Raw genomic sequence first — 7,818 nt, forward strand, 5'->3', positions numbered from 1 at the left:
CCGCCTACCGCCGCGCGGGCAAGCCCGACGACGGCTGCCGGCGGCAGCGGGGAAGGAGGAGAAGGGGAGGCGGGGGACCGGCGGTGCCTAGGGTTTCGCCCCCGAGTCGCCCGAGAGCGGACGACGTGGGGAGAGGGGGGTGGAATATGAATCACAGACAGGACTTCAATGGCGGAAGCTCCTAATCACTACTAATCACATAGGAATAATGGCGGAAACTTCTTGCTTTGCTTCGCTGGATGATGGAAGCTCCTAATCAAATAGGGCACATCACGTAGCAAGATGGCGGAAGCTTCTAACGAAAGCTTTTCACATGTAATCACGCAGAAGGCTACTAATTTGACGAAAGGAGTTGGCGAAGAGTGTTTTTGCTGCTATTTTTCAAAACGGGTAAAACAAACATTTGAGGCGTATTGTTAGATGGTCGGTTCCTGTATCAGTATCCGGACACCAGTTCGAACCAGTCCGCAAACAAATATGGTGTTTGATTTGGGAGTCGGCATGCCCTCAATTTTTTTTCTTCTCTTTTGCGAAAATCAAGGGCATCAATTAGATCCATGCATGATCCTATCTTTGTCAGAAGGACGAGTAGGTTTCCATGCATGGTGTTCTATAGAAAGTGATTTTTTGAAATATATTTAACCAATTTGTGTGATGGCTTACTAATAGGATATTTTTTTGAGTGCCTACTGGGCAGACATTATATTACTAAACATGAACAAATGGTCCAGAATCAGGACTATCACATACGAGAGTGGGTTCTCCGTGCACAAGCTTGAAGGATGAACTAAACTAGACTCCCTAACTAGCCATCACAAAGGTCTTGAGATGCTTGTTGCCTTGGCCGCTTAGATAATATGAAAACACCGCAACGCATGCATCTTTGAAGACACCACTCCTTCACGTACTCGCCTGGTTACCGCAATACAGGAGGAAGCTCATACTTGGGCTAGAGCAGGTGCTAGAGGGCTAATCATAATCATCCCTGTAACCTGAAACTATGGGGGCTGTCCAACCCCTCTCTCTATGCTCGATCATGTCGTATGCGTCGTATACGAGGATCGCCACCACATGTACTTTTCTGTTGGGGAACACAGTAATTTAAAAAAAAAACCTACGCACACGCAAGATCCATCTAGTTGATGCATAGCAATGAGAGGGGAGAGTGTTGTCCATGTACCCTCGTAGACCGTAAGCGGAAGCGTTATGACAACGCGGTTGATGTAGTCGTAAGTCTTCACGATCCGACCGATCCTGGCATCGAAGGTAAGGCACCTCTGCGATCTGCACACGTTCAGCTCGGTAACGTCCCATGAACTCTAGATTCAGCTGAGGTCGAGGGAGAGTTTCATCAGTACGACGGCGTGATGACTGTGATGATGAAGTTACCTACGCAGAGTTTCGCCTAAACTCTACAACGATATGACTGAGATGGAAATCTGTGGAGGGGGGCACCGCACACGGCTAAACAATCAACTTGTGTGTTCTAGGGTGCCTCCTCCCCACATATATAAAGGAGGGAGGGGAGGCCGGACGACCCTCCTTGGCGCGCCCCCAAGAGGGGAATCCTACTAGGACTCCAAGTCCTAGTAGGTTTCCACCAAAAGGAAGAGAGGGGAAAGGAAGGAGAGGGATAGGGGAAAGGAAAAGGGGGCGCCGCCCTCCTTCCTAGTCCAATTCGGACTCAAGGGGGAGGGGGCGCGTAGCCTGCCCTGGCCGCCCCTCTCTCTCTCCACTAAGGTCCATCGAGGCCCATTAGTTTTCCTGGGGTTTCCGATAACCCTCCTGCACTCTGGTTTTATTCGAAACTTCTTTGGAAAACTTCCGGTGTCCGAACATATCCGTCCAATATATCAATCTTTATGTCTCGACCATTTCGAGACTTCTCGCCATGTCTGTGATCATATCCGGGACTCCGAACTACCTTCGGTACATCAAAACACATAAACTCATAGTACCGATTGTCACCGAACGTTAAGCGTGCGGACCCTACGGGTTCGAAAACTATGTAGACATGACCGAGACTCACTTCTGGTCAATAACCAATAGCAGAACCTGGATGCTCATATTGGTTCCTACATATTCTACGAAGATCTTTATCGGTCAAACCGCATAACAACATATGTTGTTCCCTTTGTCATCGGTATGTTACTTGCCCGAGATTCGATCGTCGGTATCTCAATACCTAGTTCAATCTCGTTACCGGCAAGTCTCTTTACTCGTTTCATAATGTAACATCCCACAACTAACTCATTAGTCACATTGCTTGCAAGGCTTATAGTGATGTGCATTACCGAGATGGCCCAGAGATACCTCTCCGATACACGGAATGATAAATCCTAATCTCGATCTATGCCAACTCAACAAACACCATCGGAGACACCTGTAGAGCATCTTTATAGTCACCCGGTTACGTTGTGACGTTTGATAGCACACTAAGTGTTCCTCCAGTATTCGGGAGTTGCATAATCTCATAGTCATAGGAACATGTATAAGTTATGAAGAAAGCAATAGCAACAAACTATACGATCATCGTGCTAAGCTAACGGATGGGTCAAGTCAATCACATCATTCTCTAATGATGTGATCCCGTTCATCAAATGACAACTCTTGTCCATGGCTAGGAAACTTAATCATCTTTGATTAACGAGCTATTCAAGTAGAGGCATACTAGTGACACTCTGTTTGTCTATGTATTCACACATGTACTAAGTTTCCGGTTAATACAATTCTAGCATGAATAATAAACATTCATCATGATATAAGAAAATATAAATAACAACTTTATTATTGCCTCTAGGGTATATTTCCTTCATTTTCCACCCTCTGTCAATGGAGCGATACACATCATGTGTATTCGTGAAAGAAGAATTGCAAGCTTATTGGGTACCGGCGAAGGGGTGGGAGCAAGGAGGGCAATGATCGACGAGATATCAAAGACCTATGTACAACACCTTTAGCGCCAAGTAACGCTATAGCGCTCGCACACACTACCTTCTGGGCCGCGACCGATGGCTCGTTTCACTCATTGGTTTTGCTCGCTCCATCGATTATGCACGGTTATTTTACGGTTGTTTTTTCTGTGCTGCTACTTTGTTGATTCAGAAGATAAAACCGATTTTTGCTTTTCTTTTCAAAAATTGCTGAGTTAGCAAAATGTGAAAAATGACAAAATAGTCATAATTTTGGGAAAAATTATGAATTTAAAAAGTTCATGAATTTAAAAAATTGTGAATTTATAAAGTTCATGAATTTGGAAAAATTGTTCATGGTATTTTAAAAGGTTCACGGATTTGAAAAAAGTTTGAGGATTTACAATTGTTCGGGCATATGAAAAAAATTCACGTATTTTAAAATAAAAAACAAAATGAAAAAGAAAAGGGAGAATGAAAACGAAGAACGAAAAATAAACCCAATAGAAAACTCACCAAGTAAATAAAGTAAAAAAACCACAGAGAAAATCAGCCCAAAGAATGAACCTTCTAGATGATTTTCAAAGCTGGTCAGCGGTGGTCTATTATGTGGGCCAGCCTATTTAGGAATCTAGGAATCTATCTACTATCTATCTATTCCTATAAAAGGAAGAGAGGGCGGAGAACCAAACAATCAGATCCATTCATCAATAAAATCTAATGGTCCTTAATCTTTCGATGATTGACGCAACAAACCACGCATCCAGTGTTTAACACTTCAAGCCATCCATCGATAAAACTGCCCCGCTGTTCAGAAAAAACAAACAACGCACGCCTCCACGTCCTCTCGCACGACCTCCACCTCTCGCCCCTGCTCCTCCTCCCCCGCCGTTCGCCCTCTGCCCGTTCCTCGCCGCTCCTCCCGAGCCTCCCGCCGTTCCTCCATTCCTCCGGAGCCGCCCGCCACGCCCTTCGCCGCGGGATCCCCTTCGTCGCGAGAGCCGCCGTCGAGCCCGTCCGTCGCGCCCGAGCCGCCCCGGAGCCGCCCTTCGCCGTGGCCCGCAGGTCACCGAGCCGCCCTTCGACGCGGCCCGCAGGTTCCCCAGCCGCCGCCCTGGAGCCACCCTTCGCCGCAGGTCGCCGCCGCCGGAGCCGCCCTTCGCCACATGTCTCCTCCCTCCTGGCCGCCCTGCCCTCACCGCTCTTGTCTTCAAGCCCAAGGTCCTTTCTTCAACCCACCGATTCGTTTCTGCATTATGAATTGTTCCCGTCTAACATCTACACGATCCAATTACAATAGAAGCATAAATCCCTATATATATGCATATGAAATTTCAGAGTCCCCAAAGCTGATTAGAGAGAGAGATTAACACTTATAGAGATTGATCGATTTAGGACATACCCCCATCTCTCCCATGCCCTCTTTCTCTCACTTGTTTTTCCTCTCTTAACTGCATCATTGAAGGAGGCTAGGACCGAGTGCAGGCCTGCGACCAGGATCAACAGCAGGAGACAACGTTACATTGTGGCTGTTATTAATACAACTTTGACCAAAGGGTTTGTTGTTTTTTTTTTGGCAGATGGGCACTTGTTCACCTTTGTTGTAGCGTGGAGACTTGTTCCAGATATTTAAATGTCTTTTTACGTATCCTTTGTTTGTTCTCAATTTGGATGCTTTCATGCAGATCAAGTTATTATTGCGGACAAAATGAAGGGGTGCATTGCAATCTAGATTTGACTAAATGTGTGGCACAATCTGTTGACAAACACATTTACATTTAAGTATGTGTAGTATGCTTCAGGTAATTAACCACAACATTTGTTTCGTCAATTATTTCCTTTTCATTCAGTGAATGTCCTTTTGTTAAAAAGCGCGAGTTGAATGTGTAAGTACGGAAAAGGTTCTCCCATTGGGTTGCCACTACAACGAAATAAACATGTAAATGACTGTTAAACATACTCTATTTTTGTAATTCAAAGGCAATGTTTCTGCCGGTCTCTTGAAAGAACTAAAAGAAATGCAGCCTTTATAACTGAATCTCTACATTCATTTTTGGAGATCAGAGAGCTATATATTAACGAGTTATTATGTTGCACACTGCATTCAATTTAGTGAGCTTGTTATTTTTCTGATCGGATTCAGTGGTAATGGAATTGGGTGGTGAAGAAAACTAGCAAGCTGCATAGGAGAAATTCATATGTGCACCCGCATGAATAATAATTTTCCAAATGTCAAATAGTTCTAGAAAAACTATACATATAAATATCTGAATCATCTGTGTCTTTGTAAAATTAGTGGAAAAATGATTTGGAAGGATGAGGTTGCTTTAGTCTTGACCACGAAGTGCTCTCTGGTAGCGCTGTCGCGGCCAGTCGGCCACTCACTCTCCAAATCCTGCAGCTGTGCATGGGTCCGATGGACAGGCATGGCGGCTCAAACCTGCGGGCTCCACGATCACCACGGCGCTGCCTCCTGGCCTTGCCGCTGGCACTCACCGAACCCTCACCGGATTGTCGACCCCACAACTAACCATCACCCTCATCTCATTAGTTGGCTTCCCCTTACTGGATCTGAATTTTTTTGGTTGGTTTGCAAAGTGCAGATGTGTGACCTCCTCTATGATGAAGGCATTGAGGAGATGAACTTTTGCTTCTCAAGCTTTGATTTAGTTGAGATGTTTAAGCAATATTGGTCACTTCCAAGTAAATTTTATGATGATGTGATATATGTCTACTAATTTCCATTTTTTTCCCTTTGTGTTCAGGTATCTATACTAAAGGTTGCAGTACAACACTAGCTGGTTACAATTTTGTAGATTTCCTTTTACCCTTAGTTTGTGCTCCCTCCGATCCAAATATAAGTGCCGCAGCTTTGAACTAAGGTGTTCAACCTTAGTTCAAAACTGCGACACTTATTATGGATCGGAGGAAGTAGTAAATGCCCATTAGTATAGTCCCTTAAGGCCTAAAAAGTAGCATAGGATATGGGAGCAAAAGGTTCAACGAAAACTTTTAAAACCTGAGGTGCAAGTATATTTTGTAGGCTTGTGGATTGTGGTGCATGTTCACATGTACGAGCTAGAACTTCCTTTGTGTTGGCAGAAGTGTTAGCCTGCCATTATCAGTTGAGTATAGGGCCTGACCAGCGTTTTGGTCTTTCATTTACTTTTTACCAACTCAAGTAAAATGTTTGAAATCTTATATTGACCACATCACTAGAATTTGGTTGGACTATGGTTGCATGTTTAAGTCGAAAGAGGGATCGACCTTCAACGTTACCTCGTCAGGTTGTTTAGTTCCAACGAGGTCTAAATCCATTCCCCCATCTTGTGCCGATTGCCTTCTTAGTACTAATGTTTCCCCTTAGTGACATTGTCTATTTGGTGTCCTTTTTTGTATAAAATTACTTTATGATGTTCATCCTGCTAAGCTGCAGGGGTAATAGTGCTTCCAGTATTTGTAATTTTGAAAGTGCTTCCAGTAACCATCTCCGCTCTACAATAATAGTGCTTCCAGTCATGGATCAGATGGCTTAGTATGTGACAGAGGCTCTTTGCTCCAATCAATCAGTGGGAGATCAAATAGCTTAAGCTTGCTGTACACAATGCAATGTAACTAGAATGGTCTTTATCTTTTAATCAGTTTCCCGGTTATATTTCTTCTAGAATTTAGTTTGTTTACTTTGTGATTTATTGGCATTTTGTTAGATGATACATGCTTCTAACTACAATACAGATCAGGTCCAAAATCAGGATACATGACAGCTGCAAAGCAAATATATCAAAGTTGCTCAGGTGGATCTATTGTGGTTCAAGCTCCTCAGGTGGATCTAATCAAGACAACTTATTGACCGTCTTCCATTTCAACTGAAGCAATGTGGGGTGGCGCATGTGGAGTAGGAGGGTAGAAGAGAAGATGGAGAAGGTGGTTATTCTAGCCTTACGTTGAGTGTTGAATCTGGGGTATATGAAAATACTTGAGTTGAAGAAGATCCGGTACTGGATATAAATGATTGAGGAGACGCATGACTTAAATAAAAAGAGTTGTGAGAATATGAAATAAGAAAATTACTGTTTCTGATTGAGTCTTAATCTAAAGACGACATTTCTATGACGCTTGCATTCACAAATTGAAGAAACTGCTGCCGAACACCTTTGTTGATTGCAATTATCCTACAAACATCATCATTTCAAAAGTAGCAGCACAAAATTTATTCTTAAAAAACATATTAATTCCATGTAAAAACATATTTTTATTCTATGGCAATGCACGGGCAGCCATTTGTGTCGGAAGATAGCATCAATCATGCATCCCTTCTGGTCAATGAGACTGATAGTGGGTCTTGATTGCCATTTGTGTCGATTCATATTCATACTTGTGTTTTGGGAGTTTATTGCCTGCATAACAACAAAAGTATTGGATGAGACGAGGCAAGCATGTATTTTGCTTGCATGGTCGCTTCAGCCTTAGCATCTGTAGCGCATGTAGCCAAAGTAACTGTGGCTGTACTACTATTGTAGAGCAGAGCTGGTTGTCTTGACCTTAATATGAGATCCAAGTCTCGTAGAGAGGGGTCGATGATAAGAAGCATCTGTGGTACATCGTACTTGTGGTCCTCTCTTGAGAGAGCTATATGCTGCTTTAGAAGAAAGAAAAATAGAGTGTACAGATTGATCAAACTCAACTTAAGCCACCATATTGTAATTGTTACTTTTGAAGAATGTTACATTGGTTGTTTTTTGTTGTTGTCATTTTCTTACACTAGCATCAAGAACTATAAGCATATGGTAGTATTTGATCGGGAGTAGACGTATCTTTGAAAAACGTATTAGTTGAGACATGTGTTGCACGTGCAAGTTTATTAGTCTTATGAAGGAATCCGGTGTGTGTTCTGTACTGAAAGATC

The 7,818-nt window shown here is 43.3% G+C and overlaps 1 long non-coding RNA gene across 1 annotated transcript; it reads left to right on the forward strand.

Annotated features, from left to right (window-relative positions):
• The first annotated feature begins 3,727 nt into the window (after window positions 1–3,727).
• LOC125520888 lies at window positions 3,728–7,022 on the forward strand. The gene is made up of 2 exons (XR_007288895.1): window positions 3,728–4,469; window positions 4,598–7,022. It is a non-coding gene; the product is annotated as an uncharacterized LOC125520888 (long non-coding RNA).
• The last annotated feature ends 796 nt before the right edge of the window (window positions 7,023–7,818 follow it).

This window comes from Triticum urartu, chromosome 7, assembly GCF_003073215.2.
Source record: "Triticum urartu cultivar G1812 chromosome 7, Tu2.1, whole genome shotgun sequence".
NCBI classification, from domain to species: domain Eukaryota; kingdom Viridiplantae; phylum Streptophyta; class Magnoliopsida; order Poales; family Poaceae; genus Triticum; species Triticum urartu.